At 49.3% G+C, this 17,081-nt stretch overlaps 1 protein-coding gene across 4 annotated transcripts in view; it reads right to left on the bottom strand.

Annotated features, from left to right (window-relative positions):
• LOC144151896 (neprilysin-1-like) overlaps window positions 1–17,081 on the bottom strand; it is a 91,407-nt gene that overhangs the window by 43,753 nt on the left and 30,573 nt on the right. The window contains exon 1 of one of the 4 annotated variants that reach the window (XM_077683062.1): window positions 4,763–4,986. The exons of the other annotated variants lie outside the window; for them this stretch is intronic. The gene's annotated coding sequence lies outside the window, so the exon portion shown is untranslated. Of the gene's footprint in view, window positions 1–4,762; window positions 4,987–17,081 lie in introns of those variants that run through there. 4 annotated transcript variants of the gene reach the window in all.

Raw genomic sequence — 17,081 nt, forward strand, 5'->3', positions numbered from 1 at the left:
TTCACACGCGGCAAACAAATGTGATCGACTGTGGCTTCGTTTCCGCAAAATTAGTGCTAGTACGACCTTGCTGGCGTGCGAATAAAATATTTGAGCTCTGTTCCGCCTTTTTATTTCGAAACCCGCTTATAACAATTATCGGTTATAACGATGGGGTTTGCTTGGCACTTGAATATTGTTATAAGTGGAGTAGACTGTATCAAGCGCGGCGTCCCGGGCTCCCGGCTAGCCCCGTGCAGGAGCGCGTTTTCATTTCACCTCGTCTGGCGGTCACAGCTAGCGTCATTAAATAAAGTCTTTGAGAGTAGCGGCACTCTTTTCTCTCATTGTTAAGTGCCGCCAGGATTTTCATTGGTCGGTTGGCACCACGTGGTATTTCTTGACATATGGGCGCTGCCATTTTGTTCCTGCCCCCCCCTCTATCTCTCTCTCTCTCTCTCTCTCTCTCTCTCTCTCTCTCTCTCTCTCTCTCTCTCTCTCTCTCTCTCTCTCTTTCTCTCTCTGCTGCGCGGACGCTAGAGCGGCCGGTCACACTCTGCATGTCACAACCAGCAACGGTTTCGTTAGGAGAGATGCCAACACTGCAAGCCAGAAACAAAATGGCCCCCAGACGCTTCCGGGTGCACGAAGTGGCGGTACTCTTAAAGGAGCCATGAAGACAAAATACAAGTTGGATTTATTAGAAAGACTGCTTAGTCCCGATAATAATGATGCCAATATCATCGCAATCTTCGAACAAATAACGGAGATATTGAAGAAAACGTGTGAAGCAGTCGCGACCCCCTAGCCAATTTCCCGCAACTTTTCTATGACGTCACGGAACCTTGTTTGTGCGATTGGCGGCCACCTAAATAACCTGTCACGATGACACATGACTGGACGTCTGTAATAGGGCCTCTAGTTCCATTTGACCGCATCACTTGAATGCTAACGTGCAGTTAACGCACTGAAAATTATGTTTTATTGTTGGCCCGTATGACGTCATTCTTGCTGATAACACGTCACTGTGGCGCAAAATTTGAAAGTTTTTAAATTCTTCTTGCTTTTTTTGTTAAAAAAGCATCTTTTGGGGCTGTAATGGAGCTGAGTGAGATACTGAATCCTAGTTCTTTCAAATTACACCAAGTTGTATTTTCTCTTCATGGCTCCTTTAAAGGCCAACTGAACTCAAATTTTCGACACCGTAAAAATAATGTCACCTAATAGTACACATAAAAAGGGTGCGAAATGCAAAATACTGCGTTTCAAACGTCAACGCGCGCGACGCAAACGGCTCGCGAAATTGGCGTTTTCGGAACCGAAACTGAATAGAAAAGGCGGCCATGACCGGCGGCCGGACGTGACGTACGGGAGGGAACGGAAGCGGCCGCGCTAGCACCGGCGGCCGCTCAGAGCTGCCTTCAAATGCGCGTGGTAGCGTCGCGTTTGGCACTGTTATTTCCACAGAAGAGCTTCCACCAACGTTTGCCCATTGTAATGGAGTTATGCCCAATGCCGGCATCACGTTGCTATCAATCGAGATGAAGTAGACCGTCCTGCCGTAATATTTTTCCATCATAATAACTGCCGGAGTGGCGATTCTTGGCATTGCGAGTAACAAAGCGGACACTCATTTACAAAGCTACTTCCTCCTACGATATCGAAAAGTAGCTTTCGTTAGCCGGCGCCTCGGAACTCACATCGCTCAGTTTGAAGGGAACAAACTGCAAGCGGGTGGAGATCAATCACTATTTTTACAATACATTAGGTACAAACAGCTTTATGAATATCGGCCCAGTATTTTTCACCTTGCTGCACATCGAGAATCGAATTAAAAAAGTGGTCTGAAACTATAAGCCAGCTTCCACAGCTAAATGATGCACTAAAACACGAAAACCTTTCCTATATGTAACGCTGTTTTCTACTTTCATCAGAGGCATGTGCTGTTGAAAACACTTTACTTTCAAGTAACTAAATCTACCGCTTTGCCACTAGTAAATACTTCACTTGAGAATTGAACCAAAAATCTAGTTTATTGTTTCGGAGAGGAGCAGTTTCGTTAGCTTTCGAACTTCGCGAAGACGACGGCCGATATTTGTGCGGATGTATTTGTTACTAGAAGTAAGGCTGATTTTGGTTCACTTAGCGAGTGAGGCAAAAGACGCACAAATGTTTATACCTGCGTGTACAGCAACTCTAGTTAGGTCGTGAAACTTTTGGAAAGGTCTAAAAGATGGAGGTGGCGTTGGGCCATCCCAAATATGGCCAATACTGAACGCGGAAGTACAAGTGGTCAAGAATTTATGAAACATCTTTCTGTGATAGGTGCAATAGAAGTGACGAATGTAGGGTAAGTGCTCGTTTCGCGCTATTTTTTTTCCTTGAGTAAAAATATTTTCAAGTAAAAAAAGTTTTGCCAACTCCGAAACGTTCGCAAGCGCGTTAATAATTTCTAGGCTCCTAATCTCTTTTATTGCATTGAAAAAAATGGCCGATATTGCTACCTATACGGTTAGTTTTAAACATGTGATGATGACGGCGGTACAGCGCGCTGGTGTAGCAGAGAAATCCCGGCCGAACGCATCCATGCAGACGGCGCAGCGCCATGCAAGTCGCCTGAGAAGCGCGAGCTTCACGGGAAAGGTTCCCCAACCTCCGTCACAGGCCGCTCGGAACTGGTTTCGGTGACTCTCCGCCAGGTGCATACGTCGTCTGCTCGGGGGTGCTTTGAACGAAGGTACCTGGCGTGCTCCATGATACCGAAGCTAAGGATTTCGCCATGGTGATTTTAAGAGCATAGACTACTCATTTGGACCAAATTTGGACAAACAAAAATTTGAGTTCAGTTGGCCTTTAAGCGTAGCTTATTTAGTGACGTTAGTCACAGCCACCTCGTATTTTTTTCCTCTTGCGCAGCGCGAACCTAGCGTGAAATGGACCCTCTCTTTACGGCAGCCGTGTCCAGTAGTCGTCGGTGCCAACGCTCCCCGCTGCCCAACCGTAACAAGGGCAGAAGGAAGCACAATTTACGGATTGTCAACGGCGCTTCGGAACAAACGGAAGAGCACAGTGTGGGATCGGTCAGCTAACCACCCGCAGTAAGTTCATTTCACGGGCGGTCATGTTCGAAGTGGGCGCGACGCGCACCCTTTGCTGTCAGCTAACATCCGCGCGCCGAGAACGAAAGATGGGAAGGTCAGACTTGCCGCTTCTAATGAAGGGACTTTAGCTGCTTCCTGCCGGATATATCGTTTGAAGAAGCTCGGGCGCTCACCGTCGTGGTTTTTGAATTCGCTAATTGCGCATCAATGCTTTCCGAAAACGGAAAGCGTTGAAAGCCTGAATGCTTTCTGAAAGCCTGATGGATAACTAAATAGTGAGGCTAGCAGCCAGCCTCGCAATGTATAAAAACGGCTGCCTGTGTATTATAAACACGATGAGCTCATGGAAAGCTTTGATTTACGTTTACTTCAAGTTCACAACCATTCAGGAATTATTTCACGGTGACACCTAGAGATATCTCCTCCATTCAGCTCTTGCCGTTTTTGTGACGTCACACATTTTTGCTACGTCACAACTTTTGTGACGCCACAAATCGCAGTACCAAAAACCATTTAGGGTGTCGTCCCCCGTTTTCATGATCCTGGCGTTTTCTGCATTCATGAACAACTGCTAGTTGCGAGAATGGTGTATTTTAATTTCTCGGCAGCGTAACCTGCCAATAAGGGCTAACTTGTTTCCACCCTTTGTTGTCCCTTCAAGGGATCTTGTAGTAACACAGGTCGATATCTTGGATATTTTTGGTCAGGAGGGAGTCTCTTGGGGTTGCGTGCCCACGGGCAGGTAGTTGGGCAGCAAGCATAAAAATCTTTCAAATGGTACAGAGGCCGAAATATGGAAACAGCGACAGCGTGCATCATTGTGGAGGACGTGCAGAGCGTTGCGGGTTGGGTGATGGCAAATGTTGACGATGAGGGTGCTGTACTCCGACTTAGTTGATGGGGAGAGTAGCTTCCTGAGCATGCGATTGTAGCCCCTTTGCGTGGTGTTGTATTAAAGGGCCGTCACGGACTTATAGGGCAGTGCTAGCTTAAAACTGCTGAGGCCACCAAAGGGTAGGTACCTCACAAAGTTGGTGAAAGCGCATCGGCGACAGCTGCAGGCTGAGCGTCTAGCGGCGACAATTTGTTTCAGGACGGCCGGTGTATGTTCGAGGCCTTGGAATTGTCATCAAAGGAGGGTTGTCGTTTTAAGGGTAAGCGAGGTCCTGGCGAGCTGATGAAGACGCAGTTAGGGTTTTCTCTGAGATACTGGAGTATGGGACGGCGCAGCTGTGGGCCTTAATACGACCTGTGAGTGTCCTAGCTATTCCGGCTGGGTCGACATGGTATAATCGAAGGGAGGGCGTAAGAAATGTGCTAGAAGCACTGAGCTTGAAGACGTTGCTATCTGCCTTTGATATTCTTGTCGGGTGGTTTTAGTTTTTTTACGGATGAGGTGAGTTTCTTGTGTAATACGCAAGAGCTGGGGCGTGTTTGGCTAGCATAACATCTTCAATCTGGAGCACATGGGTACTAGCGTCGGTTCCTGCGTTTTCTGCTGAGAAGAGTGACTGCTCTAGGGCACCTGGACGGATTTTCAGAAGCGATTACCGTCATTTTTTCCTTTGAGTGATGTTAGCAGCCTATGCCTGGGGTTTGGTTCCGAGTGGGTGGGCGTTACCTATTTAAATCGTTGCCGTGGTGAATGACCACGGAACAACCAAGTCGAGAACTGGACTTACACCTTTCTCCCAGACCGGCGCCGTTCGCGCTTCGGAGACGTGGCTAAGCTTTTTGGAGTGGTCTCCCCCGGGTGGCTCGGAGGAGTCACTATTTGCTTCACATACGCGCCACCGGTGGAAAGTGCATACTTCGGCGCAATGTCTCGGTCAGCCCGGAGTGACAGATAAGTGGGGATATCCATACAGCACAGCTGGCTTGGGTGAGGGTTTTTGGCCCGGTATTGCTGATACACTAGCGTTGCTGGATAACTGCAGGCACTGGCAGCACTCCCGACCATGGGGGAGATAAGATAGACTGGTATGCTTTTTTTTTTATATAGGTGATTTGTATTTCGCCCCGTAAAATGCTTGTCTCTGTTGTTTCCCTTCGCCCTTTGCGTAATTTTTTTGCGATTTACTCGTCAGATGCAGTACCAACAAGCCCAGAAGTCCGCGTTAATCCGTATAACCGCATCAGGAAGCCGGGAACCGGGGAACCGAAGAATAACCATAAAGAAACCACCAAGACGTCTAGCTATGTTATACTTCGTCCAACGATTTTTCAATGTTATTCGCGATGTCTGCTTGCGCGAACCTCGGATAGGCGTGCCTTAAATAACGTCCTTGATCGACTCGATAGAACCAAAGCGTAGATTTGGGCTGGAGTTAGAGTTCCCAATCCTTGAGCTTTTCGAGGATGGGGGACTTCATTGGGCTTAGGGCAGACGCCACCTCGAGGGGTGGGGTGTTGGGCCTGTCGGTGCTTTGTACGTTATCGACCTGGAAGTGGAGGCTAGTTAGGCATCGTGTCACTTGGATGGCAATAAGAAAGGCTAGATCGTGCTCGGCGGATCCCACGTTAGCGAGGGGATGACCCCCTTGTGGCCATAAGACCAACCTGGATTTTTTTAAAGCAGTGGTTCAAGTATGGGCAACTGTAAGTGCTGCGTAAATGTAAATGTAAATGTAGATGCCGAAGCTGGTAACAAGGACGAGATGGGGATATTGAAGTAAATAAAAAAAACCCAAACACCGAAGTTGTAAATTTGAAAACATTAAAGGCCAACTGCACTCAAAATTTCGCCCTCTTGAAAACACCATTTCCGTATGCTCTGCCGTAAAAGAAAGCAGGATTCAAAATTCACCAGCTGAAATACGCGCGTGAACGCCACAAGCGGTCACGCGCGTATTTCACCGAATTACCGAAATCGAGGAGGGCGTGGCCATTGAAGTGGCGACGTTGCAGCCGTCCAGCGAGCGGCCGGACGGTCGGCAGCTCGGAAGTAAGGGCCCTATTCTCGACTGCACAAATTGCCGGCATTTCGCCCATGTTTTTTTGCGTAAGCACGACGTAAGCAATCAGTGACGTGCTGCACCTATAGCTATGACGACATGCAGTGTAATTTGACGAGTCACTCGTAAAGATCGCTACCAAGGTATCAAATATTGTGCAAGAAAGATATAAAAACACTTGGCATGTACTATAAAAATTAAGACGGTAGCTGAGGCTGACAAGAAAAACACATTTCTGGAGGTCAAATTTGGCGCCAACACCACAAGGCGATCGAGTAACGTTGATCCAAAAGCGAGCGAAAGGCGGATGTCGAGCTAAAGAACATCACACAATTTTTTTACCGTATCTATTTATTTCTTTCAATCGCTTTTATTAACATAGCTAGGCTCTCTGCTTCAATGCAAGCCATAGGTCGGCAAAACAGAAAGAACTCACTCAAACTCAATCACATTTTTTTTTATTTACGCTGTACTCAATCAAACTCAGACTCAAAAAGTTCGTCTGTTCACAAAATCACTCGTACTCACTTCTCAAATACTTATTTGTAATCGTACTCACTTGTACTCAAACTCATTTGTCCTCACGAGTATTCGTACTCAATCTGTACTCATGAGTACTGAATCTGTACTCATGAGTACTCACTCTGTACTCATGAGTACTCAATGAGTACTACTGCTCATGAGTACTACTCATGAGTACTACTCATTCTGCACTCGCGAGTACTACTCATTCTGCACTCATGAGTACTCAATCAGTACTCATGAGTACTCAATTTGTATACTCACGAATAATCAACTTATCTGCACTGTTAGCTAGGTCGTAGCTCGAATGAAAGACTAAGTAGAAAAAATAAATTGTTTAACTGATTAGAAAAACACGGGTTACATATAAATCAGGACAGAGGAAGAAAACGTCTGACGCGGTGCACTGTCGTTGGGCGACTTACTGTGCGAAGGCAAGTACACTGTACATGTGAGAAAGCGAAACGGAACGTAAGCACTCGCGTTGCGCCTGGCGTCTCGCCTTGTTCTCAGGCCGGGTCGGGCTCAGGGGAGCTCGGGGCTTGTCGGTGCGGCCGTGGTCCTAAACGGCGTTTTTCTGCGTGTCTTCGGGTGGCAGCTTTTGTCGTCCGTTTTCGTTTCCGGGCGCGCTGATACGTATCCTAATCGTGCTCTGAATCCGAAATGCGCCTGCCCCCAGGCACAATGAAGCGTTCGCGTAGATTGACGTCCGTTCGTATCCAGATCACTGCCCGCTTGTTCACAGATCCTCGATGCTGGCGTTTGTTTTTTGTTGTTCTAGATACTAGAAACTTCGTTAAGAGGGTGTTCGTCTCGTTGAGTTTCGGTGAATTTCAAATCTGCTTGATTTTATTGCGTGTGTGCCATGGGATTCCCTTCGTCAGACCTCAACTTTACAGTGTTTACGGCGTTGCGTTGGGTGCGCCGCTTCCGTCGGCGATTGTGTTCGTGTAGCTCGTCGCGTGCTTGATGCATGTGGGGGCGTAGACGTCTGGTTTGTCCGGTGGCGAGCTGCGCTGTGTAAGGATGGCATAGTTTGGCGCGTTGAGGACGTTGCTTGATTGACGCGTGCGTTGCGTATGGTGCGGGAGCCGTTTGGCTTTTCGTTTAGTGTGCGGTAGCGGGGCGTTTTCGTAGGGTGGCATGGCTGATCGGTCAAAGTCGTTGCGGCTCCGTGCTCGCAGTCGCCGTGGTTGTTTCGGAAGTGAAACCGTTGTGGCGGGGAAGCGGGCGTAGTTCGTACCGTCCGTTCGGTCCCACATTCCTCGGCGTCGCAAGCGTGACTTCATCGTCAGGGCAATCGATGCTTCGTCTGGATCGGGTTCATTCATTGCCGTTCTTGCCGTGTCCGTGTCGTCGCTCAAGACCTCGTCTTTTGCCCGTTGTTTCGAGAATGCTATAATCGCTATCTCTCCCATACAAGCAGGATCCGTTCATCGCGAGTCCGCTTGCTCGCGGTTGCGTCCTCTTGTACGAAATGGTGTTTGTCGTGTGAGTCTCGATCGGAGCGCGGGTGCCGGTGATCTTGTTAATTCTGGCTCGGACATGCCGCATGCGCTGGCCGTGTCGTTGCTCGTTGACGGACCTACTTGCACGAGTGCCATGTCGTTCGTCCGCTGGACTCGGGCGGGAGCAGCGGGTGTCGGAGAGCTCGTACTTTCCGGTAGGGTTGAACCGCGTGCGCTGGGTCTTTTGTTGCTTGTGGCCAGGTGATTTCTGCGGTTGTAACATTCGCTGGCCAAGTCCGGATAGCACCTGCAGTGGGAGTGGAGGATGTCGCGAACAGCAGTTTCCTCCGTGTGTGCTGGGGCTTGGTGGCGTTCCGTGCGTTGTGCATTTCGTTCTCCGTGGTCAGCTCCACTGGTTCAAGTTGGATGTCGTTCGTCACTTCTGGTGCGTTTCGTGCGCTGTGCGTCTCGTTTTATCGAGCAAACTCCCCTATAATTGGGGTGCGGTCGTTCGCCACGTATGGTGCATTTCGGGCGCCGTGCGTCTTGCTCGCTTGTCGTGGCCATATCACCAATCCGGATGCGATGTCGTTGGTTGCGTGGACCCGCACCGGGACAGCACGTGCGGAAAATGTACGTATTGGCTCCGTTGCGTTCCGTGCTCTCAGCGTTCCGTTCGTGTACGTCTGTAGCGGAAGAGCGGGTGCCAGGAACGTGGTGCCTTCTGGCTCGTGCGCGCTGCGTACGTTGCGCGTCTCGTTGCTCGTTGCTGGAATGACCTGCGCGTGAGCGATGTAGCTCGTGGGCGATGTAGCAGAGCAACATGTGTTCGTGATCTCGCCAGAAATGCACTGACCTTCGATGCGTCTCCGTAATCGTGGCGATTACCTGGGAAAGGTCCGGTGAGCATGCAATCACAATTTTGCATGCGTCGTCTCGTTCATGCACTCTTAGGCAAAAAGGACTAAAAGTTCGTCCTTTCGGGGACTAACGGCCTCTGCCACAATCATTAGTCCCTTTGGGGACTAACTGCGAGGGGACAAATGGTTAGTCCCCCACCCGGATGGTCCGTTCCGATACTCCCCAAGGACGAACTGCGTAGAGTGCAGAAAAAAAAAAAACTTCGGCACCAGCAGGGATCGAACCCCTGACGCCCGGAAATATACACAAGGTACCCGACGCGCTATCCGCTGGACCACGCCGCCGGGTGGTACCTGTGGCAGATAATATTCACGTGTACAGCGTGTAGTTCTGTGCATAACGCAATAGATCCATTGCAACTGGTGCCCGAATTTCTATCTGTGCAAGCGAACGTGACCGCGTTTTGCGCCTTGCGCTTAGCGCTTTGCTGGGTTTAGGGACTATTGCTCAGTTCGATTCGAAGTAGAGCCTCACAACCATAGTTTTTCTCGTAAAAACAATCAACTCGTCGTCGTCTAGTTGAGATAGGTAGCTAAACAGAAAAAAATAAAATGTTTAACTAATTAGAAATACTGAGATTACATATACATCAGGACAGAGGAGCCCGAGAAGAAAACGTCTTACACGGTGCATTGTCGTAGGGCTTCCCACTGCGCGAAGGCACGTACACGGGAGAGAGCGAAACGGGACGTAGGCACTCGCGTTTTGAATCGCGGGCTGAATCGCGGCTGAATCGCGGGGCAGTTGGCCAGTTGTAGAGAGGGCGCATTATGTACATGAAGCTACTTAACGGCGACCCCAGTAGCTCCCATGTGTACAGCGGGGCGTGATATTAAGTTGCAATAATGAATTATCTTTATGACGGACACAGAAAGACAGACTGACAGGCCAACATTGTCGCGCTCAAGTGGCCAAAGAAAGACTATCGTCTTTAAAACCACCTGGAAAGAGACGCTGCCGCCGCTGTTTCGAATTCTGCGAACATTGTGCAACCGTACCCCTCGCAACCGCCGCCAGCCCGCAAAGTGAGAGATAAACAGAAAGACGAAAACCGGCTAGCGCGCGAAAAGCCAAAGAGGGAGGTCCCGCCACGAAAAAGGGACAGGACGGGCGCTACGCGTCGTTGTGTCTATTTCCGTTAACAGCTAGGCCAAAACCCACACGGGTCTGACCTTACTAATTTTTCTATGCGTGTGTGTGTGGTTAACCAGAGCACCCGACACAAATTTGCTGCACCTGGCGACGCGCCGACGGTGGGCCCGATTCGCGCCTGGGTCAGCCAGCCCGCGGCAGAAGTGCCGCAACTGGCGGCACACGGCGCCACAGAGTCTACTCTCCTTTTCCCTTCGAGACGGCCGCACCAGATCATGCTTGGGACGACCGGCCCGCAAAAGACACGCAGCGACGAGTAGACTCTGGAGACGGCGCCGCTGAGTCGCCTCCCCTTTCCCATTCGTGGCTCGGCTGACGCAATCACTTCGCCTGCATTCGCCGGATTCAAACTGCGGCCAGTGATAGTCCTGATTGGGAAGATTCGAACTGCGTGCGGCTGCGGCGGAACCCCGGGGGTATAAAACCAGCCCTGAAGCAGTGGCTGTGCGGCGGCATTTCATCGGAGGCACTGAGTTGAGAAGTGCCTTTGTGCGAGCCATCTAACGCTCTTGCTACCTTTGTATATATTGTATATGAATGTAGCTTAAAATCACCGTCGGGTCGACAACTTCATCGCTCTCCTCTGCGCCGCGTCGATGGCGGACTGAGCAGGGCAACGTCGCAACATCTATGCATCTGTATCTATGCATCTATGCATCTACACCTGTGGCTTTTGTATCTATGTTGTACAACGCGCCCCTTATGTAACACTCCCCTGTGGGGTCTTTAAGGAAATAAAGTGAAGTGAATCGAACAGTGGTGACTGAGTTAGAATGGCCCAGTCCCAGTAGTGTGTGTGTGTGTGTTCGAAGGGGGGGGCGGAGGGGGGCGGGGCGTGGATAGGGTATCGGTCGCAGTCGAGGGCCGCGGGCACCCAGTTGCTGCCGGTACTTGGCAGCCGTTACAGCAGCGTAGAACTGCTCTGCCGTGCTTTGTGTACTCGAGAACAAAGTTTGTTGACGCGTTTTTCGGAGGCGTGATAGCTTGCCCTGACGTCACTGTATTGCCGTGTTGGTGGGTTGGTTGCACAGTGGAAATCTGCACCTCTTATCTCGAGCAACGCGGATGAAGCTGACAGCGATCGATCAAAAAGTGCGGTGACGTCGTTATGTGCAATCCACATGTTTTACGAGACGTTCCAAGATGCGAGCTTAAGCGACAATCCCGGCGTCTGGCGTTGGCGTTCATCAATTCAAAACAATTCCTTCACGAGGCCTTTCACAGTGCGAGCTTAAACTCGGCGGTATAGTTTTTAGCGAGGGGTGGTCGCCCCGCCTGTAAACAGTAGTAAAGGTAGGGGAATAACAACCACCGAAATTCACCATCATCGTCAGCGCCCTCATTACACGGTGGCATAAACGAGAAGCGGCGAATCGGGTTGCCACTCGAAAGTAAAGCCATTCGAAAGCAAAACGCTCCTCCAGCGGCAAGATGACAGAGCTATTCGACAAAATATGCGAGGCTAAACAAGGCGCCGCACGCGTTGAACTGGATATTATGATGTCCGATTCACAACTCACAAACGTGCTTAGGTGTACTCGGATATTTTATTTACATTGCTGGGGCAAATTCCCCCGCCGCGCCTGCACGCCGTAGAGCACGGTGGGGCTTTATGCTCACTTGTAAATGGCACTACACGAGACCATATTACTAGCGAACCTGAGCAAAATGTTTCAAAACGGGAACCTAACAAAACCATATGGGCGCACGTACCTCAGCCAAACTGTCGCTTGAATACGCACAGCGAACGTTACAAACCACGCAGTCGGTTTGACGCGAGTTACGTAAATTAACTGCGACAGTTGAAATGAGCAGTTCGGCTCACGAAACGACTACACAGCGTGACATGCGTCTACGGAAACTTCTGAAGACTGAAAAAGAGGGACTTCAGTACGCCTAGTTCATGCGTTGTTAGCAGCCTCCACCGCCTCTCCCCTAAAACAATTGGAAGGGAGCAAGCGCAATGAAGCCGCCACGCGTTCACAGGCCGCGTCAACAAAAATAACTGCGGCAGTCAACAAGTCCCATCAGAGAAGAGCAACTGCGGCCGCGTTTCCCGCCGGGCTTTCACCCCCTTCTTTTTCCCTCTTCACCGTGACCCCTTTGCGAGCGACCGCCGAAAAACGCTTACAGCGCCAAACAGGGACCGGGAAAGGAGGGAGGTGCAGTTTTCGTTGTCTAATTTTACCATCCTTGACAGTTAAGCTGCACAATGGCACCGCTAAATGTTTGCGACTCGTACACGCGCGTCCGGACTCGAGCTCGTGATAAAACTTGTTTGCACTACTGTACTCAGGAGTGCGTATACTCATGAATACAAAGTACTCATGAGTACACAGTATTTATGAGTATTGTACTCATGAGGGCTGTGTACTCATGAGTACTGTATACTCATGAGTACTGTGTACTCATGAGTACTGTGTATTCATGAGTACTGTGTACTCATGAGTACTGTGTACTCATGAGTACTCATACTCATTAGTACTCAAACTCATGAGTACTCATACTCATGAATACTGTACTCATGAGTACTCATACTCATGAGTAGTGAACTCATGAGTACTGTACTCACGAGTAGTGGACTTACCCCTGTACTCACTCGTCATCGTACTCACTGTTTTTTTCTGGGTGTGTGATCACTCATCATCGTACTCACTGGTGAGTTTGAGTACAAATGAGTACAAATGAGTGTACTCACGAGTGAGTACGCCGACCTATGATGCAAGCTTTGTTGCGTTATCACCTTCCCTGCCGCCACCGCTGCCACGCCATCGTCTGCTGCAATGTTACAAGTTTATGGCGTGATCACAGAAAAAGACGGCCGCGACCATCGCTTCTATCACACATAAGAGCAGCGAAGCGCTACCCCTGATAACCGCGGAGCGCACCGATGTCGCCGATTCACTCATTCGTCAAGCTCGACTGCAACCAGCGCTGTAATGAACTAAATAGTCACTTTTCATTGTTATTTTTCTCTTGAGTTCGATCATGTGACCCAACAGCTTACTAGGACAAGTATGGACAAATGCCATGCATTGGGTTCTCTTTGTCATGGAGAGGCTTGTACTGCCCTCTTATGTTGCGGCTACGCCAAACAAATAGTTTTTATTTCATTGCCAAACATAAAAGCAAAATACTGCATGTTATTTGTATATTGTATGATCGCTGACTTGGAAGCAGTTGAAACTATAATTTGTTTCGGTAGGAAACATGCTTTAAACAGCGCACATGCGAAACTGCGCCTGCTGCAAATTGCCGCACATTTCGCGGCGCCGTAAGCCGGGGCAATATTGTGCCCTATTTTGCTTGTATTTTGCGACAAAAACTGCCGCCATTTTTAAGCTGTTACATAGCATTACGTCACTTTTACGCAGGCTGAAGTTGCCAATGCATGACGTAATCGTTCCCGCCAACTGTTTAAATTACGTCACGCCTTCTCAGCCAATCACAGAGGGGGTGTGTATTACAAGCAGTATTGTTGTTGAATAGCAAAGACAGGCTTACGTTGTCATGTCCGCTGCATTTAGTCTGGTTTTTCATTGCCGGACAAGAATTATGCGCCTTTAGTAACGAGAAACAAGGCAAACTTTAGAACTGGTGTCCGTAGACGACATGAAACGTCAAAATGACGACAGCACACACAACCGCTTTGTCAACCGGAAGCACGTGACCAAAATTGAAAGCCAATCAGAAAAGACTTCCGAAAAATTGCCTGAATTGCCGGCAATTTGTGCAGTCGAGAATAGGGCCCCAAGCCTGAACGCAAGTTCTGCGCGCGCATGGGGCAGCAGATGGGTGAAGCGTGCGCAGCAGAGCGCGACCGGTTCTCCAGCTGCGTGGCTGGCCATAGGAAGACGCCCCGGCTGGCCGGAGCGTCACAGGCGCGTCATGGCTGCTTACGCGATCCGCCGGCAGGTGCAGCGTTGTCTGCAGCGGAGCTTTTATAGACGCTTCTCACTGATTAACGAGGCGTTTCACGGCATAGAGTTTCATACTAATATATACTAGAGGGAAATCTGGCGCTGCATTCGCGGGCTGCCGTGGGCGGCGCCATTGCAGCTAGCGACGTTCCTCGCCTCCTTGGCTTGGTTAGCCACATGGCTTCTTTTTCGTCTTGGAGCCAAAAGGGGTAACATTGTTTTTTTGTTCATCTCGCATGAAGCTTCTAAATAATCCCTGACAAATAAATCTTTCTGGAGCTTTAATTTTATAATAATAAAACAAATTCTATTAATCTGCGACAGTATAATTTTTGCATTTTTGCAGCCAAAGCCAACTTTTGAGCCTGTTCATGAGCCATGCCAAGGACAAGTGGAACGTGCCTGCCCGGTACATGACGGCACGCTCGCTGAAGCGCGGCTTCCCTAGACGGTGGCGCCAGATTTCCCTCTAGTGTATATTAGTATGAAACTCTATGTTTCACGGGGCTACCACTTCTGTACCAGCTGATTTGGTGGTACACATTAAAAATAAATTTGTTCGACGTGAAATTTGACTGCTGTTGGCCTTTTATGCCCTAATGGGGGCCGCTGAGCGGTCGAATTCTGCGCTAAGTGCAATATTTTCGAGTTTCGAGATCCTATATCTGCAGGTTAACTTTTAGCGTCTACTTTGGCATGCTGGCTCTGCGGCGGCATTATTTAGATGACATTGTTGAGAATACGACAGCAACAACGCAGAGCGGCCTGTCTCGCTACAGAATGTTTCGTCGCTAGGTGAGAATTTGATGACATGTCGCTGCCCCTATATGCTGAACGACACCATCTCCGCACTCTGCATTTTCCACGTGTCTCTGTGCAAGACCAGCCGTCACCCAACAATGCAGTTTTTTGTTTAAGTTTTAAAAACGGTTTTTAAAAACTAGGTTTTGACAATTTTGGCGACATAAGGAGGAAAATTTTGGTCTGTCTGTTGCTCGACTCAGCTGCCAGGGCAAAAGGTAAAAGCATACTGAAACAACAAGTTTATATTGCCAAGACCTCTCCAAATCATTCAGTCTGGCACCATACTTCGCCCTTGCCAATAGTGAGGCAAAATATGAATACATAACGGATATTCGCAGTGTTCTTTGATCTGAAATAGATGGAGGCTTGATATTTGAGAGTGAATTAAAAACAAATACCCGTTTAAAACAATACTTTGGCCCGAAAGTACAGAAAGAGCTCGCACTCGAGCCTAGACATCGTGGCGGCGTTCCGAGTCCAACAGTAACGAAAGGCTCCAACAAATGGCGCGCGGCGAGCAGTGGAACGCGCGAAAATTGAAGTGACTTGATCCAACCTCCACCGCGTTTGCCGTAAGAGGAGCGGGACAGGAGAGGAAGAGCGTTAGTAAGAGAGGCATTTACGTGAGAAGGGCGGTAGAGGACTACCGTCTTTTGACATTTCCAGCACAGTGAGCGGATACGCGACCAACTTGTATAAATGCGAGTCAAAGGAAGCACAATGTTTTAGGGGTAAAGCACCATAATTAAGGCCGAGGCTTGTACGTCGTCCGTGCTCACAGCACAGCACCGTGTAAATCGAAACATCTGTGAACAAAAGGTTCACAAAAGGTTGACAAGAACCAAATAAAACGTTCACAAAAGGTTAGAGGGTTAGAGAGAGAGAGAGAGAGAGAGAGACTCACAGCACCGTGTAAATCGAAACATTTGTCAACAAAAGTTCACGAAAGGTTAACAAAACAAAATAAAAGGTTCGCAAAAGGTTAGAGAGAGAGAGAGAGAGAGAGAGAGAGAGAGAGAGCTCCTGGTGAGCGTGCTGCGCATGCGCGAAGAGCATTGGATTGGGTTGGATTGAAATGAATTGGATTGGATTGAATTGAATGTATCAGATTGGACTGGATTGGCTTGGATTTGAAACCGTTTTAGCAGCACTAAGCACTCTCAATGGTGATTTACGATAAGAACAATCCCCAGTGCTTTGCCCACTCGTCATGATTCACTTTGTGGAGATGCGTGAATTTTTTGTTACTTAGATGGTGCAGGAGGAACGAGAAAGAAAAGACTCAAATGTATTTCTTTTTCGCAGTCACGTGGGTTTAGGGAGCTGTTTCGCTGCTTTGGACGCAGCCCACGCTACCGCTAGCTTTATCGCTCAAAGGGCCATCTAACGCTTTCTCCATCGTTACAAATGTTCTGGCTTGCTGAACCTTGTTCAGGTAGTAGGCATGCTCGATGCAACCGTCTTTCGCGCACACGGTCGGTGAAGGCGTGGTCAAGACCACGGTACTTGGGGTGATGAGCACGAGGACGGCGAGCAGTAGTAGTATAACACTCGTGCCTACGACGCCGACCACGACGAGCGTCCAGCGTAACATGCTCATGCTCTCGGGCTTCGACAGTTCCTCGGTGGGAGGCTCCGGCTCCGGCTCCGGCTGCGAATGGCACGAAAACGTGCTGTAGAGAGGGAGCGAGTTACGGCACCAGCTAGCGCAGCCATAAATTTTCCCCTGTGCCATTTTATTGCCTTAACCGTGTTAGGGGTGTGAGTATAGCGTGCTCGTTTAGTGGGTAGGAACTTCTACCCTAGGTTCTACCTAAATTCTACCCTAGATGAATTTGTAAAAGCGGGCGCGTTGGCACGTAGTCCGAAAAGCAGCAAAAAGAAAAGCAACAACGGAGTCGAGACGACAAGGACTACGCAGACTCGTCTTCTGGGCGTGTTGGCACGTGATTCAAAAGGCAGGTCAAATAAAGACAATGACGGAGTAAAAACGACAAGGACCGCACGCTCTTCGCCGTGTTGTTTCGGCGCTGCTTTTTGACCCTTCCCCAGATTCTACGCAGACTTCGCAGATGTCAGAAGAGGCCTTAGTAGTGACACCATTCTGAGGAGCCTGCCGAACTGCCAGCAGCGAGCGCAGGAATAAGGTTTGGAGGACGCAGGTATTCGCCGCTTCGACGTTACGCTTAACGCCATGGTTTGAGGCCTAAACGGCATCAAGTGGTACGCGCAGCCTAATGTACGAATGTTTGGCGTGGCTTGACAGGTTGTCACGAAGCT

The sequence above is a fragment of the Haemaphysalis longicornis genome, unplaced genomic scaffold, assembly GCF_048455015.1.
Source record: "Haemaphysalis longicornis isolate Haplotype H1 unplaced genomic scaffold, Haemaphysalis longicornis Haplotype H1 scaffold_9, whole genome shotgun sequence".
NCBI lineage: Eukaryota > Metazoa > Arthropoda > Arachnida > Ixodida > Ixodidae > Haemaphysalis > Haemaphysalis longicornis.